At 38.4% G+C, this 18,158-nt stretch overlaps 1 long non-coding RNA gene across 2 annotated transcripts in view; it reads right to left on the reverse strand.

The window, feature by feature from the left end:
* The window catches only part of 4932412D23Rik (RIKEN cDNA 4932412D23 gene), a 150,061-nt gene that overhangs the window by 71,766 nt on the left and 60,137 nt on the right, over positions 1-18,158 (reverse strand). The window lies entirely within an intron of this gene.

The raw sequence follows: 18,158 nt of genomic DNA on the forward strand, positions 1-18,158 counted from the left end.
TGTCCAATGAGTAAGCTAAAATTCATGTTTATTAATTCATATTATATTGGTTTAGACTCTCTGAGAGTATCATTGCAATGACAGTCTATCATGTGCATGGCTTAATCTTATCTAGAATTTTCTAAGATGGTCGAGAAAATTCCCTTATCTAGGATGGAGAATTGGCATTTGTAGAGCAACACTGACTTACACTGTCGTAGAGGACAAAGAAAAACAAAACTAGAAAAAGTTATCAATATTTAATATTTCAAAATAGAAAAAAAGCATTCATCTGCGTTAGAATACAACTTAGCACCATAGAGATGGTTAAGTAGTTAAGACCCCTGGCTGCTCTTCCAGGAGACCCAGATTCAATTCCCAGAACCCACATGGTGACACATAATTGTCTGTAACTGTAGTTCCTGAGAATCCAATATCTTCTTTTGAGAGAGCACACACCGTACATACATGGAATAAAAACATACATGCAGACAAAGCACCTGTACACATAAAATAAAATTTGAAAATTAAAAAAAAAAAAACTGTAACAAAACACTTCTTAAACTGATGTGAGTTTCTCATTTTTCCATAAGACTTGGTTTGTTTTTTTTCTTTTTTTCAAGACAGGTTTCTCTGTGTAGCCCTGGCTGTCCTGGAACTCACTTTGTAGACCAGGCTGGGCTCGAACTCAGAAATTCACCTGCCTCTGCCTCCCAGGTACTAGAATTAAAGGTGTGCACCACCACACCCGGCAAGACTTGCTTTTTTAAATCCAAAATACAGAAAAGACAATTGTTTCCCTTTACATAATACATAAAATAATGTGAATATCTATGTACACTGGCTCAATAATATTTGGCACACGATGCAAAATATTTATATGTTGCTTAAATAAATATATTTTTGCCCAGTATGTAAATTTTTCATCCTTTTTGTTACCAACATACTGTGGAAGTAAATTTCTTCAGGGAACAATAGTCCATTACTTTTACAACAACAGATTCATAAAATACTAGATTTGATATTACATAATTTACTTATTCAGTGTCCCACTGATGGACATTTATTTTCAGTTGTATAGTATGAACAGATAATATGAAATAGCCAGTGCTGTATTTTCTTCTGGTTATTTCCTGAAACAAATTCCTAAAGCAAAATTGATGAGTAAAAGATTGTGTATACTTAAAATAGCATATTTTTAAATTCATGGCCCTCCTGGAATGTTGAATCACTACACAATAAATTCTATTAGAACTATTTTTCCATAATTGATACTTCTAGCAATATAATATCATATATAAATTTCATTATTTTTGTTTAGATGTGTTTAATTAATAGTGAAAACATATCTATTTTTTACTCTTATTAGCTAGTTTATATTTTCTCTTATGAGTTTCTTTTTGTCTTTAATTTTTCTAGTAGAATAAAATAGGATAGTTTTATGTTTTTAAGTTTTGTTCAGAGCTTATTGATTTTTCTATTTTTATATTGACAAATAGAAGTTATATATGTTTATGATATACAAAATCTGTTTTGATATATTCACAACAGCAAATCATAAATTCTAATTAGTAGATATGACACCACATAAAATCCATGAAAGAAAGATTTCGAAAGATTAAAGAAGATTAAATAGAGAATTAAAATAAAATAAAAATTGAGAAAGACATGTGTAAAGCAAAATATAAAAATAAAGAATAAATTCAAAACAAAAAAACTTTGTGTGGACACAATGACACACTGAGATATGCATTGATAATGGCACAGGACAGAGATCAAAAATACATAAAGACACATAGCAACAAATAACATGATCCACATGAAATGGTGCCTGCAGAATGGGAAAATCTTTACCAACTGTATATCCAACAGATGACTAGTATCTAGATTATACAAAAATATTTACTGAACTCAGGAAAGCAAGCAACACAATTTTAAAATGAGGCTTGGAACTAAACAGAGAGTAGACAAAGAGATGAGATACAAGTGGTTGAAATGTGATTTGTTTTGTTTTGTTAACTTCTTAAGCCATTAAGAAAATGGACATGAAAACTATGTTGATATATAATCTACTGAGTCAGAATGACTAAGGTCAAATAAACGAACAAAACAAAAACCCAACAACAACAAAACAAAAACATAGACAAAGCAATTGCTAACAAGTCCTGTTGTGGACATGGGGAAAATTAAACACTCACTGCTACTGGGAATGAAAACTGGTACAGCCACTATGGAAGTCAGTAGGGAGGTTCCTCAAAAGGCTAGAACTGTTTTGGGCATGGGGGTGTAGGAGAAGAGGAGGTAGGGATAGAGCCCGCATCCAGCCAGAGTTCCTGTGCTCTGGGCAGGCAGACACGGGAGGACTACTGGACGCTTTCCACTCAGTTCTGGGTGGGCATCTGGCTGTATAAAGCCACCGAGCCCACGTGACGGAGGTGGACAAGGGGCAGCCCCCGATACCAGGGGCCCTGGTGCAACACCCTTGGCCCCGGAGATGTGGGAGAGGGGGCAGAGGGAGAGAGGTTCCCATGCAGGCGACAGTTCTTAGTCGGGTCAGTGGCTGGAGCACAGGAAGGCCTTCTGATGGGAGATTAGGCACTGCTCCTTAGGAGAAAGCCTATCCCATCATCCAAGCACAGTGGACCTTGATGAACAGAGACAGTCTATAGTTTTAGAGCTTTATTGTAGAAAGGCAGGGGGAAAGAAAGAAGGTAGAAAGAGAGAGAGACTGGCCATGGCCAAGAGGGGAGAAGGGGGAAAAGAGAGAGAGAGAGAGAGAAGAAAGGCTAAAGAGTAAGAAAGAGAGTATAAGGGGGAAAGGCAGGAAAGTAAAAGCTTAAGAGAGTGAGGAGGAGCCAAGCAGCCTCTCTCTCTCTCTCTCTCTCTCTCTCTCTCTCTCTCTCTCTTGAGACAGGGTTTCTCCGTGTAGTCCTTATGGTGGGCTTGTTATCTTGTTGTTGCTAGGTAACTGGGGAGGAGTTTAGCCTGAAGGTCAGAAGCTTGGAACTTTGTCTACGTGACTACTAGCCACATGCTTCTCCTGTGGAGGCTGTGTGTGTGTGTGGGGGGGGGGGGGAACTTCCACAGGAGCCAGGGGTCCAGGAGACATGAGGGAATGCCTACCGTCCCATGTAAATGAGTTATCACCACCAGGTTCTACCAGGGTTCACAACCTCAGCTCGACTGGAGACCAGACTGTCTGGGAATAGTCCATTGCCCCCACAGAACTACATCTACCATATGACCCAGATATACTATTCTTTGTCACATACTCTAAAGGACTCTATATCCTACTACAAAGATACTTGCTCATTCACATTCATTCACTAAATTCACAATATCTGGTAAACTGAAACAGCCTAGTTGTCACTAATGGATGATTAGCTAATAAAAATGTGTTATATTTACACATAGAATATTATTCATTTGTTGAGAAAATTGAAATTATGGAATTTGCAGCTAAATGGAAAGAATTGGGAAAAAAAATCTGAGTATGACAACCAAGAAATACAAACATCACATGTTTCATTTGTGTTGTTAGTTTTGATTTTTTAGATGTGTGCTCCACTTGAAAGATCCATAGAGGTCAGGATATTAGAAAGGGACTATGGAGATGGCTCAGCAGTTAAGAGCACTGACTGCTGTACCAGAGAATCTGAGTTAAATTCCCAGCAATCACATGGTGGCTAACAACCATCTGTAATGAGATCTGATGCCCTCTTCTGGTGTGTCTAAAAACAGTGACAGTGTACTCACATATATAAAATAAATAAATCTTTCAAAAAAGAAAGAAAGAAAGAAAAAGAGAGAAAGAAAGAGAAAGAAAGAAAGAAAGAAAGAAAGAAAGAAAGAAAGAAAGAAAGAAAGAAAGAAAGAAAGAAAGAAAGAAAGGGGCTATGGAAATGGGGATGTAGAGGACTTTTAATCCAGCAACAGGGCTGCTCTGGCAAGGGATCATATTCAAAGACCTAGGTCTGTGTGATCCAGCTGTAATGCAGACATGTCACACACCTTTAATCTGGCTGACTGGAATACAGACACACCCTTTTTACACACCTTTAAGGTAAAATTAGTTTTCAGAAGGAAGCATCCATGTTTGAAAATTCTGTCTGTTTCTGATGGAGAGGGAGACAAAATGACAAACCAGAGTAAGATTTGACAGAATGAGTCAGAGATAGGATACTGCCAACTCAGGAGAACAGCAGAAGAAAGAGACACTATTTAAGAGCAGTGCAGGGTGAGAGAGTCGGGAAGTGCAGAGCTAGTTCCACTGAGTTCAGTTGAGTCCAGTCAGTTTAGTTGCCAGTAAGTTGACAGTTTAATCAGTTGGGAGTCAGAGTAGTACAGTAGAGTTGAATTCATTCTTGAGTTTGTGCAGTTCAGTGCAGACCAGCAATGGAAGTTAAACCCAGAAAATAAGAAGGAGCTAGAAGATTAGAACAAACTGCCAGAGTTAGTTTGAGGCCAAGCAGAGCAATTCAGTGAGAAGTTAAGAGAAGCCAGACTGAATCAGTCAGCTTGGAGGGGAGGCGTTTGAGCCAGAACAGCTGAGCTGAACCAGCCAGCCAGAGTTCAGAGAGAAATAGAAAAGTTGACCTTGTTCAGCTCAGCAGTAAGCCTTTGAAATGACAGCTACATCTGGCAAATAAAAGTTACTTTTACACCAAAGGATTTACAAAGGAGGATAAGATAGAATACATTGGAGAAGGAGAAATGGGAATTAGTGAAACAGGAAGGGTTAAATTGATAGTTATTGGAAAGCAGGGTGGAGGAGAGAATATGTGGAGAGAGAACGAATATTTAACTCTTTCTGAAAATATTAAGACTACAACTACAGAAATTTCATAAAATATAAATACAAACATCTATAAGAAGTTTAAATGGAGTTACCCCATAATGAAGCAACAATGTCTCTATTAGTCTCCACACCAAAGAGTCAGAATGGCTTCCATTTATTGGAGTTGTTAAACAATGACATCACCATTGCCATTGCTCTTGGGTACTCTCCAGAAAAGTGAAAAGGGATCAGAGGTTACCCTCAAGTGTTAGTTTCACCTTCCACCATGTACAAAGCAATCTCTTCGTTGTTCATCATTGTGTATTCAGGGCCACCAGATCTATAACCTCCCAGGGATTGTCTTGTCTTTGTCTTCAGTCTTATCATGAGTACACTGAATTACAGATATAAATTCTACTTCAGCATTCTGTTTTACATGATGGACCAAATTCAGGTCTTCATGTTTGCAAATCAAGTACTTTATCCATTGAGCTTTCTTTGTAGTCCACATGAGACACATTGATTATCTATCTATCAATCTATCTATCTGTCATCCATCTATCTTTTTCTATATAGTTATATATGTAATATACATATATATATATATACACATATAATATACACATAAAGTATGCGCGCACACAGCCATAAAAGAGTTTCAAATTAAGAGAAAAATGGTCACACAGCAACAGATTTAGCAACATATGATAAGTAAACTCAGAGAAGAGCATTTCATGAATCAAAACCTAATAATATGGCTAATATTTTATCATAATAAGATGTACTTACTTATGACTAAAAAGTATGTGACATTGTCACATCTAGGAGCCAGAACTAAAGTAAATATTTCTATTCCTTTGCAGATGAGATAAATTAAAATTGACGCCTAGATATAATTATAGAATTAAGTTTCTGTCTTTATTTTTGGAAACATTTTTTAAATAGCCCTGTTAAGAAATCACACACATAACTCCCACAAAGTTTTATTTATATTCCTCATAAATGTACAGATAAATTATCCATTTTCTTTCTTTAGACATAGTGATGGAAAATTTTAAAACTTTCAAAATGTGTGTAAACCCCATAGGAAAAACCACAGGTCACACTAGAGCTACATCCGTTACTAAATAATAACACAAAATAACAGACACAAATTCATCACTTTATGAATTACAGTTAAGAATAATAGGGAACAACAAAAAATTCATCATCCGACAAGATTATGGTAAAACTAATCTCATTTGTTTATTAAAGTCACTTCTCTGAAGAGAAACTTTTAAGCCCCTCTGTAGATAGAGCCACCTTACTATTTAAGCTAATGATGTGGGCTGCGTGGAAGCTCTATAAAGGACTCATTAATCAGCCACGATGAATGAGCAAAGCAAGCAAACAAGAAGACTGAACTACAGAACCATCAATTCAGCCTCACACTACAGGAACCGCCAGAGGATTGCATGGACACATAAATATTTTGAAATATGTTTAAATAATGTGTCCAAACTACTAGTAAGAATTTTCCAAGCAAATGCTATTTAAAAAATGTTTGGGCTATCCACAAATGTTTTTATAAGCATTCCTACCAGGCAAATCCTGAAACCTCAGGGGGGAAAGAATTTGGCCAACAGAAGAACTCTTAAGAAAGCTTAGTGTTGAAGAGAAGGCTACCTATGAAAATGTAGACAGAAATATTTGAGCCATCAGGATGGTCTATAAACAGATGCATGTTTCACAGATGTTTTGAACAAACAGTTCTTCCCCAAAGCAAGCATGTGGATGGCAAGTACATAACCAGCTTGTTTGCAGATATGTTTTATTTGGTGCATACGTGCCAGGGCCAAAGTAGGCAAAGGGAAAAGAAATGCAAATGTTTTACCCAAAGTAAAGTTACTGTACATCTACAAGTGTAAAAAGGAAGAGAACATTTGCTTACTGAACATACAGCAAAAAATAGATTTTTAATGGTTTATTTAAAGCAATAAAAATTTCACCAGCTTAAGATCAGAGATACAAAAATATTCTTAAGCATCAATTATATATCAGAGATTTTCCATTGATTTGCTGCTACATAATTCTTTTATTTTTATTGAAAATAATTTTTTCATACAATGTATTTTGATCATGGTTTCCCCTCCTTTACTCCTAGATCTTCCCCATTCCTCCCTATTCTCTCTCTCTTTCTTTCTCTCTCTCTCTCTCTTTCTCTCTTTCTCTCTCTCAAAAAAAAGCTGAAATAAAAAATAGAACAAAACAAATGAAAAAGAAAAAGCATAAAACACACATACCATAAAAACACAAAGTCAGAAATCAGAATCAAAATATACATAGAGAAGACCAGTAAGGAAAAAAAATGTCCAATGGACACATTATGAGACAGAACAAAACAAAACAAACAAAAACAAAAAATCAAAAGACTAAAACACCCCAAACACCATTGAGTTCATTTTGTGTTGTCATCTACTGCTGGATGTAGGGTCCGCTGTTCGTATACCCAGTGAGACTCCATCACAGAAAACTACTTTTTCTTTTGCAAGCAGTTGTCAATTAGAGCTAGCTTCTCAGTTAGGAATGGGAGCTCGTGTCTACTTCCCCCTCTTAGCCCTAGACACCACTATTATTCTTTTGAATAAATCTCATAATCTAATGGCAAACACCAATATAACTATTTCATGGGCAGAATATATTAGCTAGTTAAGTGTTTTTAGTAACTTCCAGCAAATGTGCCTCCTGACATTATAAAATAGACTTTGAAAATATTATATTCTTTTATTCCCTTAGAAAAAAAGTATAGAATAAACCAATGGCTAATATTAAGATGATGTCTTATGTAATACAGGAGCAAAGCCATGAAATGTGGGGGAATATATAAAGGTTTATTGAAGGTTTGTTTTGTTTTGAATTTATTTTTAGATAGATGTTTACTGTCTGACTTTTATGTAGATTGTGCTGGCCTAGAACACACAGAAATCTGCCCACCTCTCCCTCCAGAGTGCTTGGCTTAAAAGCTTGTACCACCACTCACAGTGGATGCATTTCTTTAAGGACATTTTTTAAAAGACATCTGCTAGCCATTCACTATTTTTATCCTATATCATTGTCAACATCATATTATATTATAAGACACAGCCCTGTGTTCCCAGTTTCTTTCTTAGCTCCCTGACCTAACTAGGTCCAGATTTCAGATGTTGGATTTCAGATGTTCAGATGAAGGTCACAGCAAGTCAATTGTTTGATTTGCCGAAACTTCCAGATCTTTCACTTCTGCTTCTTGTCCAGCTCATCCTACTCTCAAATGCAGACAGTTTTGAAAGCTGTGAGCTCTGTCTATTTTTCTATGCTGACTTCCTTGCTAACATTTAGACTGTATGATAAGGCTACAGTAGCTTGGAGAAACAGGTTTGGAATCCCCCACCCCCCAGAACTCCCAGTTTCAGCTCTGAGTTTCCAACTCGATGTTGAAAATCTCCACTTGTTCCCCATTAGCATATAACACTCAAAAATGCCTAAAGCAGCATTTCTCAACCTGTGGGTCACAACATGGAAGGTTGACAGGTTCTTTCACAGAGGCTGCATAGCAGGTATTCCGCACATCAGATATTTACATACAATTCATAACAGTAGAAAAATTACAGTAATAAATAACAGAAAAATAAATTTATGGTTGGGGGGTCACCACAACATGAAAAATTGTATTAAAAGGAAGGTTGAGACCCACTGGTTTAAAGAAAGCTTTAAGCATTCATCAACTTTCCTTCAACAAGCTTAAGGTCCTCATTTCCATGTATACCAATGCTACCTCCAGTGATCTTTTGAAAATATACCTGGAGCTGGAGAGATGGCTCTTAGATAGGGTGCTTGCCTTGCAAGCCTAATGATCTGGATTTGATCCCCAGAACACACATGATGGTAAAACGAGAGAATCACCTCCAGAGTTGTCTTCTAAATCTAGGCTGTCTTAGCTAGGGGTTTATTGCTGTGAAGAGACACCATGACCAAGGCAAGTCTTATAAAGGACAACATTTCATTGGGGCTGGTTTACAGTTTCAGAGTTTCAGTGTATTCAGTGGGAAGTATGGCATCATGCAGGCAGACTTAGTGCTGGATGAGCTGAGAGTCCTACATCTTGATTCTAAGGAAGCCAGAATGGTTTTGCAGGCAGTCAGGAGGCTCTCTTTCCATACTGGGCAGACATTGAGCATAGAGACTTCAAAGACCATCCCCACTGTGACACACTTTCTCCAACAAGGCCACACCTACTCTGACAAGACCACACCTCCTAATAGTGCCACTCCCTATGGGCCAAGCATTTAAACACTTGAGTCTAAGGGAGCCAAACCTATTCAAACTATCTCATACACAGGCCATGGCACATGCTTGCTGATACATACACATGCACATGTACATACATGTAAGAACAGAGTCATAATAAATAAAGTTTAAAAATATTTTTTCTAGGAAGACTTTTGGGGGCATGGAATAGGATGAGTGTGGTGTGCAATTGGTGTGTGCCTTAATTAGGGTTTTACTGCTGTTGTTGTGCCAGGGAAATGTTAGTGATCCCCAAAAATATACCCAGGAACCAATCTGTTGCAACTCACAGCAGAGTCTTTATTCTACTCAAGCTAGCTCGAGCGCCCCCCCCCCCTCCACCAACCACCACCCTCACACAGGATGGTTTGGGTGGTGAATGAGCCTTGAATGTCTATTGGGGCGAGGCTTTATAGTAAGCAGCAAGCAGGGAATATGTGTGCAAGCATCTAATTGGAAAGCTGCTGTGACCTTTAACATAATTGGCTGGTGTTGGGAGTCATATAAACTTAACTTTTGATCTACTCTGCATTGGTGGTCATTAGGCAGGGGGCAGGCTTGTAACCTGGGGTGCAGGTTTGTTGGGGGAATGACCTGGAGACACTGGTCTTGTTGAGGGTGTAACCTGCAAACTCTGGGTCTTGGGGATTAGCCTAGAGACTGGAACTAGGCTTAGTTTTGTTGGAGGCAACTTGGAAACTAATGCTAAGTACCAGCCTGTTAGTTTACCTAAGTTCAAATTTAGGTCAGGTTCTCTAAAATGGAGTCTGAAGTTAAAAGCTTTGGCATCTCACAAGAATCACCCAGGCTCCTGTGTGTGTTTTGGGGAAATCCCTAACATTTCCCTGGCACAACACTTACACATTACCAAGTTCAACTGCAGCATAAGATACAACTTTAACTACCTCTGGACAACAGCTTCTCTGTGCTCACAGAAAACACTTCCCAGAGGATTTCACTTCAGTGATGCTGGTCTCTTCTTAATCACCACTAATTTCTTAGCTTCTGCTAACCAGCATCAATTGTCCCAGTAATCTACTTCTCCTCTTGACTAAAAACCAGAGTCAAATGGCCAAAGCTGCCCAGTTCTGCCACTCCCTGGGTCTGGAACATGGCCTCCTTATTATATTACATTATCACCAGCTTTCTGTTTCCCAGCTCCCTCACCACCTAAGCTTGGCTGTTCTGGAACTTGCTCAGTAGTGGACTTTGACCACAGAGGTCTGCATGCCTGTCTCCTAAGTGTTGGGAATAAAGGTGTGGTCTACCACGCCTGTACTTAAAAGTTTTTCTCTACTTGGAATTTACTCTGTACCAGGCTGTCCTTGAACTCAGAGATCTGTTTGGCTTTGTCTCCTGGGATTAAAGGTGTGTACCACCACGGCTGGACCTAAATTTAGTTAAGTGGAATCTTTCCCCAAAATCCCACTCCCTTAATCTGTTAACTCCTAGAACATAAGATTCCACTCCATTCTACTGGTACCCCTTTAATATTTGAACCATATATTTTGTATTTTTATTTTCTCAGCTTGCTCTTTTTCATTAAAACGCTCTTTGTAAGAGTAAATTTAACAGCTGCATAACAGAATTTATACCAGGCTGTTTGAGACTCCTTTTTCAAAGCAATTAATCTAAATCTCTTCATCACCATAGCCCCTGGTAGACTCTTCAGACAATGGCAAAATGTAGCTACATTCTTCACCATAATACCACAAAAAACAGTCTCAATGCCACATACTGAAATTCTTCTCCACTGAAATCTTTTGGGCCAGGTCTGCACAGTTCAAATCACTCTCAGCAACAAAGTCTTCCATATTCCTAAGACAGCCCATTAAGGCCCACTTAAAGGATCCCACTGCTTTCCAAATCCAAAGCCCCCAAATCCACATTCTTCCAAACAAAAGCGTAGTCAGGTCTATCACAGCAATACTAGAGTCTCTGGTATCAACTTCTGCTTTAAATGGGGGTTTTACTGCTGTGACTGGCTTCCAGGCAGCTAAGATGAGGGTCTTAAAACCCATACCCACAGTGACACACTTTTCCCAACAAGGCCACAAAATAGGGCCATGTCTCCAAATAGTGCCGCTCCCTAGGTCAAGTATATACAAATCATTGCAGTGTGTGTGTGTGTGTATGTGTGTGTGTGTATGTGTGTGTGTGTGTGTGTGTCAGAGAGAGAGAGAGAGAGAGAAGAGAGAGAGAGAGAGAGAGGGAAGGAGAGGGAGAGAGAGAGAAACAGGGTGGGGGAGTGGGTTATAAGAACAAAGTCAAATAATATGTAAATGTTTGAAACTCATTATTCTGAAAGCTAATCAAAACATTAATAAGCAATTGTGATAAAAGAAACAATTAAAATACCTCTGCTAGATTAAATTGTTAACTCCTATTAATTTGTTCCTCAAGATGCACCCCTTCTCTGTATTTCAACCAACGCTAACCCCATTTGGCCAGCAGCCATTATCCATTTACTACGACTTCTTTGCCAAATCTTTGGTTTCCTGTCTCCTCTTACTGTTGTTTGGGCAACTGTCCAATGGTGGTGGGCCATCGTCCAGGTGTAAAGTGAAAGCTCTGAAAATCACACTTCAGCTTCATAACAGTCAGAAGTTAGAAGTGGGCGTGTAGAATTTCTGGTGCTTTCTTTCAGTTCCCCGAGGTTGGAGCAATCGAGCCTGAGCAACAGGACCTCTGAAGGCTCTACTCTCTGAAAGGCTCATCTGTCATTCACACTGGCAGTTTCATGTCACAGACCCTGTCAAACGGAAAGCTCCTTGCATTCCAACTGGACTCTATACACCTAGAGTTTTGTTTTGGTTCCAGGTATTCACTTGAACAACAGTAGTTTTTATTTGTCTTTGGAAAATATATTTAGAGGTTCTGGAGTGATGGCTCAGAGGTCAAGAGCACTGCCTGATCTTCCTGAGAACCCAGGTTCAATTTCCAACTCAGAACTATCTCTAAATCTAGTTCCACAGACACCAATGTTCTTTCCTTGTCTCCTATGGCATTGTGTATATGTGATACATAGATATACATGCAGGTGGATACCCATATCCATAAAATAAAAAATGTTTAACATATTGTAAAAGACAGTTTTAACTATTACATGAAAGCATATGTGTGTGTGTGTATACACACACACACACACACACACACACACACAAATAGTGCATCATATGGTATTTTGAAATATTTATACATTGTTTAAATCAGGTTAAGATACTTTCCTTATTATTTATCATTTTAATGACTTATTGTTTGTATGTGCATGTTTATGATATGGGGGTAGGCAATGTAACAGATAGAGGTCAGATAACTTTTGTGGGGTCAGTTCTTTTCTTCCAGGTTTGGGATGGAACTTAGGTTACTAAAATTGTCCAGCAATTTGATGAACCATCTTGCTGGCACACAATTACCATCTTAAAAATATTTATTAATTTCATTTAATGTATTTTGCCTACTTGTGTGTGTGTGTGTGTGTGTGTTTGTGTGCTATGTGCATGCTTGGTGTTTGTGGAGGTCAGAAGAAGGTATTAGATCCCCTGGAACTAGAATTATGAATGGCTGTGAATCATCATCTGGATGCCGGAAATTTGAACCTATGTCCTCAGCAAGGACAACAAGGGCTCTTAAACACTGAGCCCTCTATCTTCAACCTTAATACATTCATCATCTTAATGGTAGACACATTGAAAATTCACTGCTTTTTGAAATGTGCAGTATAATCACTCTCCATGGTTTCAAGACAACGGGATGCAATGGAACACCAGACCTCTTTTCTCCTAGCTCACCATATCTTACTTCCCATTGCTCAGTCTTTCCTCATTTCTACTTTGCTCTCATCAGCTGCTAGGGACCACCATTCTCTTCCTGCTCCCATGAGATCTGCTTTTCTAGATTCCACAGATGAGTGATATCATGCAGTTCATGCCTGCATGATATTACTTGTTTTACTTAATAATTAATCATTGTCACAAATAACAGGATTTCATTGATGTTATGGCTGCCAAGAGTTCTATGATGTATAACTATCACCACTTCATTACCCCATTCATCATTTGAAGGACACTATGATTGCTTCTATTGCTTAGCCTTTGCAAATAGTGCTAATGGGGGTGTAGATGTCTCTCCAACACACTGGCTTCATTCCCTCCAGATATGTACCCAATAGTGACAGTGCTGAGTCATATGGTGGCACTATTCTCAGTGCTTGAGAAATCTCCACAGTCTTTTCCATACTGCCTGGACTAATTTACACTCCTACCAACCTACCAATAATATTCAAAGGTTCTTTCTCTAGTTTGTCTCTCTCTCTCTCTCTCTCTGTGTGTGTGTGTGTGTGTGTGTGTGTGTGTGTGTGTGTGTGTGTGTGTGTGTGTGTAATTGTTTCCTTATAGTCCTGGAGAATTAAACCTGAATCTTGAGCAGGCTTGGCAAATACTCTACTACCGAATTGGATCCATACTTTATCTTTTTAGCTCTTCTTTGCATTTGATTCATATTCCTCTGATAATTAGTGATGACAATGTTGGCATGTATCTCTTGGTCTTCTTTTAAGAACTTCTGCGTTATTGTTCTAGTTGGTGGCATGATCCTAGGAGAGTGGGGCCTAAAAATGAGGTGGACTAAAGTCTCATGAAACAGCCAACTTTTTTCAAAGCATCAGACAATTTATACACCAAGGTTTAAGAAGAATCCCATTTGTAAAGTGTACACTCACAAAGACAAGCTGAATGTGGCAAAAAAAAATGTTTTTCCAAAGAGGCATATTAACAAATAACAATATTCAACTGTAATGAATAATCTGAAGTAATCTTACTTTTGTTTTGTTTTGCTTTGTTTTCAAGACAGGGTTTCTCTGTATAGCCCTGGCTGTCCTAGAACTCTCTTTGTAGACCAGGCTGGCCTTGAACTGAGAAATCTGCCTGCCTCTGCCTCCCAAGTGCTGGGATTAAAGGAGTACGCTATCACCGCCTGGCGTAAACTTACTTCTATCTACTAAACTTGGGAGAGGCACAAACTACATTCCAAAAACAACCATGCTATAGAGGAAAAGCAATTACAAGATTCTTGTCTTGTTTTCTCAGAGCTTTCTCACAAGGTCTCAGAAATCTCACACAGCTTCATTCATGGACTATGTTCAGTGTCTTTTTTTTTTTTTAAATCAGGTCATTTGGTTTTATGCTATTAAGTTTTGGGAGTCCTTAATAGTCTAGATTATAACTCCTATCCTCCACATCCTTACTGAGGTGACAAAGGAATGAAAAAGGGACAAACAGAGACATGTGCACAGGAATGCTGAAATCAAGTGGCCCATACTTGCTCTGCTGAAGTGTCACTAACTACAGTAACCATCCTGTACTTTAGTATCATGAACAGCACAAGGAACAGGGGTTAGTCTAAGAAGAAAATCTCTAGGGGACCAGTCTTAGATTGTGGGGTGTGTGTGTGTGTGTGTGTGTGTGTGTGTGTGTGTGTGTGCATGTAGTATGTATGTATGTATGTGTGTATGTATAACATCCTGTTTGGGTTACTACAACTTTGAAGTATATATTTGAAGTCAGCTGGTATTCTGTCATCTGATTATCTCTTTTTGTTTAGGATAGCTTTGGTTATTCTTTAATAGTTCTATACCAACTCTAAGGTTATTGTTTCTGGTTATATGAAGTGTGCCATTATATTCAGATACAGCTCTTTGAACAGTAGGCATATTTTACATTTTTTAAATGTGTGTCCTCTGAAATTCCTTTCATTAATATTTAGACTTCATTATGGAGTTTTGGGTTAACTTTATTCCTAGGGACATGTTTCTGTGTCTATTGCAAGTGAGGTTGTGTCCTTGATTTCTATGCCAGATAATTTGTTATTGTTATTTGGAAATACTACTGATTTGTGCAGGTTGATTTTGTATTGTACAAACTTGTTGAATTCATTAATCAGCTCTAATATTGAGAGGCAAAATAAAAAAAAATTGGCATTACCATGGAAACCAAAATTTTAAATTTCCTTTTGTCCTTACCATATTTCTTTTGGTCTTCATGACCACAAGAATTTATTCATACATCCCATGTTCATGAACTAGAATAATCAATGTTGTTTTTAAAAGTTCATACTACACAGAGGGACCTACATTCACTGCCCAGACAGGAAGAAATGTTAATGCCTAAAATCTGTTTTCCCAATCTTTTAACTTTTAAAATCCATTCTAATGCATAACATGTATGTGTATCACCTCTACTGTGAGTTCTAAAAACAGCTTTTGTCTTCTATACCATGTAGCCATAATTATGGCATATCCATAGTTGGCTAAATAAATGAATAAAAGAATGAGAGAGCTGGAATGAAGATAAGTTTGTGGCTAGAATATAAGCAAGAAAGCATAATAAGCATAATAAATGGCTTCTTAAGATCAGTTTCAAGAATTGTTACTTTAATAACCTTCACAGAATTGATGGTGGGTTAATTGTTTCCACTTGAGTTTAATTTTTCTCATGATGCTAGGCATCTTTCAACAGATGGCTATACACACAGACTCTCACATTGCCTATGGTATTCTTTTGTTTGTTTACTTGTTTTCATTTTAAAATACCTTAACTGACTTTTTGTACAATTTTATGGTCATATTTTATCACCCCAACTCCAGAAAAAAACAGAATGAGATAATTTTGGGTTTTTTTAACATCTTATTAATTTATGGAAATAATCTTCATGAAACATTTGAAATTAAAAGATTCTAAGTGAATTCAAAGAAATACGAGAGAAAGGAGAAAAAATTCAGTGAAATTAGAAACATCATTCACTATGCCAATAAGAAAATCAGCAACAGATAGAAATAATTAAGGGGAACCAGCGGTCTCCATCTTGGTTCCGGGACTCAGCAGAACTTAGGAAATTAGTCTGAACAGGTTAGAGGGTGCGCCAGAGAACCGGACAGCTTCTGGGACAGGCGGAAGCACAGAGCCACTGAGGCAGTACCCTTTGCAGGCTGCAGACAGCCGGCCACCGTCCGGACCAGAGGACAGGTGTCCACATGGCTCGGGAGGCGGCCTCAGCCTCAGCAGCAGCGGTCGCCATCTTGGTTCCAGGACTCCCTGGAACTTAGGAATTTAGTCTGCACAGGTGAGAGTCTACACCACAGAAGCTGACAGCTTCTGGGAACTGCCAAAGCAACACAGCTTCTGAGAGAGGCCCTGTTTTGGGCCTTCTTCTTTGACCAGGAGGAGGTCCAAAAACAAGATATCTGCGCACCTTCCCTGTAAGAGAGCTTGCCAGCAGAGAGTGCTCTGAGCACTGAAACTCAGAGAAGAGAATCTGTCTCCCAGGTCTGCTGAGAGACGGTAACAGAATCACCAGAAGAACAATCTCTAAACAGAGTCAACTATAACTACTACCTCCAGAGATTACCAGATGGCGAAAGGTAAACGTAGGAATCCTACTAACAGGAACCAAGACCACTCACCATCATCAGAACCCAGCACTCCCACTTCGCCCAGTCCAGGGCACCCCAACACACCCGAAAACCTAGACCTAGATTTAAAAGCATATCTCATGATGATGGTAGAGGACATCAAGAAGGACTTTAATAAATCACTTAAAGAAATACAGGAGAACACTGCTAAAGAGTTACAAGTCCTTAAAGAAAAACAGGAAAACACAATCAAACAGGTAGAAGTCCTTACAGAAAAAGAGGAAAAAACATACAAACAGGTGATGGAAATGAACAAAACCATACTAGACCTAAAAAGGGAAGTGGACACAATAAAGAAAACTCAAAGTGAGGCAACACTGGAGATAGAAACCCTAGGAAAGAAATCTGGAACCATAGATGCCAGCATCAGCAACAGAATACAAGAGATGGAAGAGAGAATCTCAGGTGCAGAAGATTCCATAGAGAACATCGGCACAACAATCAAAGAAAATGGAAAATGCAAAAAGATCCTAACTCAAAATATCCAGGAAATCCAGGACACAATGAGAAGACCAAACCTACGGATAATAGGAGTGGATGAGAATGAAGATTTTCAACTCAAAGGACCAGCAAACATCTTCAACAAAATTATTGAAGAAAACTTCCCAAATATAAAGAAAGAGATACCTATGAACATACAAGAAGCCTACAGACTCCAAATAGACTGGACCAGAAAAGAAATTCCTCCCGACACATAATAATCAGAACAACAAATGCACTAAATAAAGATAGAATACTAAAAGCAGTAAGGGAAAAAGGTCAAGTAACATACAAAGGCAAGCCTATCAGAATTACACCAGATTTTTCACCAGAGACTATGAAAGCCAGAAGAGCCTGGACAGATGTTATACAGACACTAAGAGAACACAAATTCCAGCCCAGGCTACTATAATTCCAGCCCAGGCTACTATACCCAGCCAAACTCTCAATTACCATAGATGGAGAAACCAAAGTATTCCACGACAAAACCAAATTCACACATTATCTCTCCACGAATCCAGCCCTTCAAAGGTTAATAACAGAAAAAAACCAATACAAGAACGGGAACAATGCCCTAGAAAAAACAAGAAGGTAATCCCTCAACAAACCTAAAAGAAGACAGCCACAAGAACAGAATGCCAACTTTAACTACAAAAATAACAGGAAGCAACAATTACTTTTCCTTAATATCTCTTAACATCAATGGTCTCAACTCCCCAATAAAAAGACATAGACTAACAAACTGGCTACACAAACAAGACCCAACATTTTGCTGGTTACAGGAGACACATCTCAGAGAAAAAGATAGACACTACCTCAGAATAAAAGGCTGGAAAACAATTTTCCAAGCAAATGGTATGAAGAAACAAGCTGGAGTAGCCATCCTAATATCTGATAAGATTGACTTCCAACCCAAAGTCATCAAAAAAGACAAGGAGGGGCACTTCGTTCTCATCAAAGGTAAAATCCTCCAAGAGGAACTCTCAATTCTGAATATCTATGCTCCAAATACAAGGGCAGCCACATTCATTAAAGAAACTTTAGTAAAGCTCAAAGCACACATTGCACCTCACACAATAATAGTGGGAGACTTCAACACACCACTTTCACCAATGGACAGATCATGGAAACAGAAACTAAACAGGGACA

The sequence above is a fragment of the Mus musculus genome, chromosome 16, assembly GCF_000001635.26.
Source record: "Mus musculus strain C57BL/6J chromosome 16, GRCm38.p6 C57BL/6J".
Taxonomy (NCBI): Eukaryota; Metazoa; Chordata; class Mammalia; order Rodentia; family Muridae; genus Mus; species Mus musculus.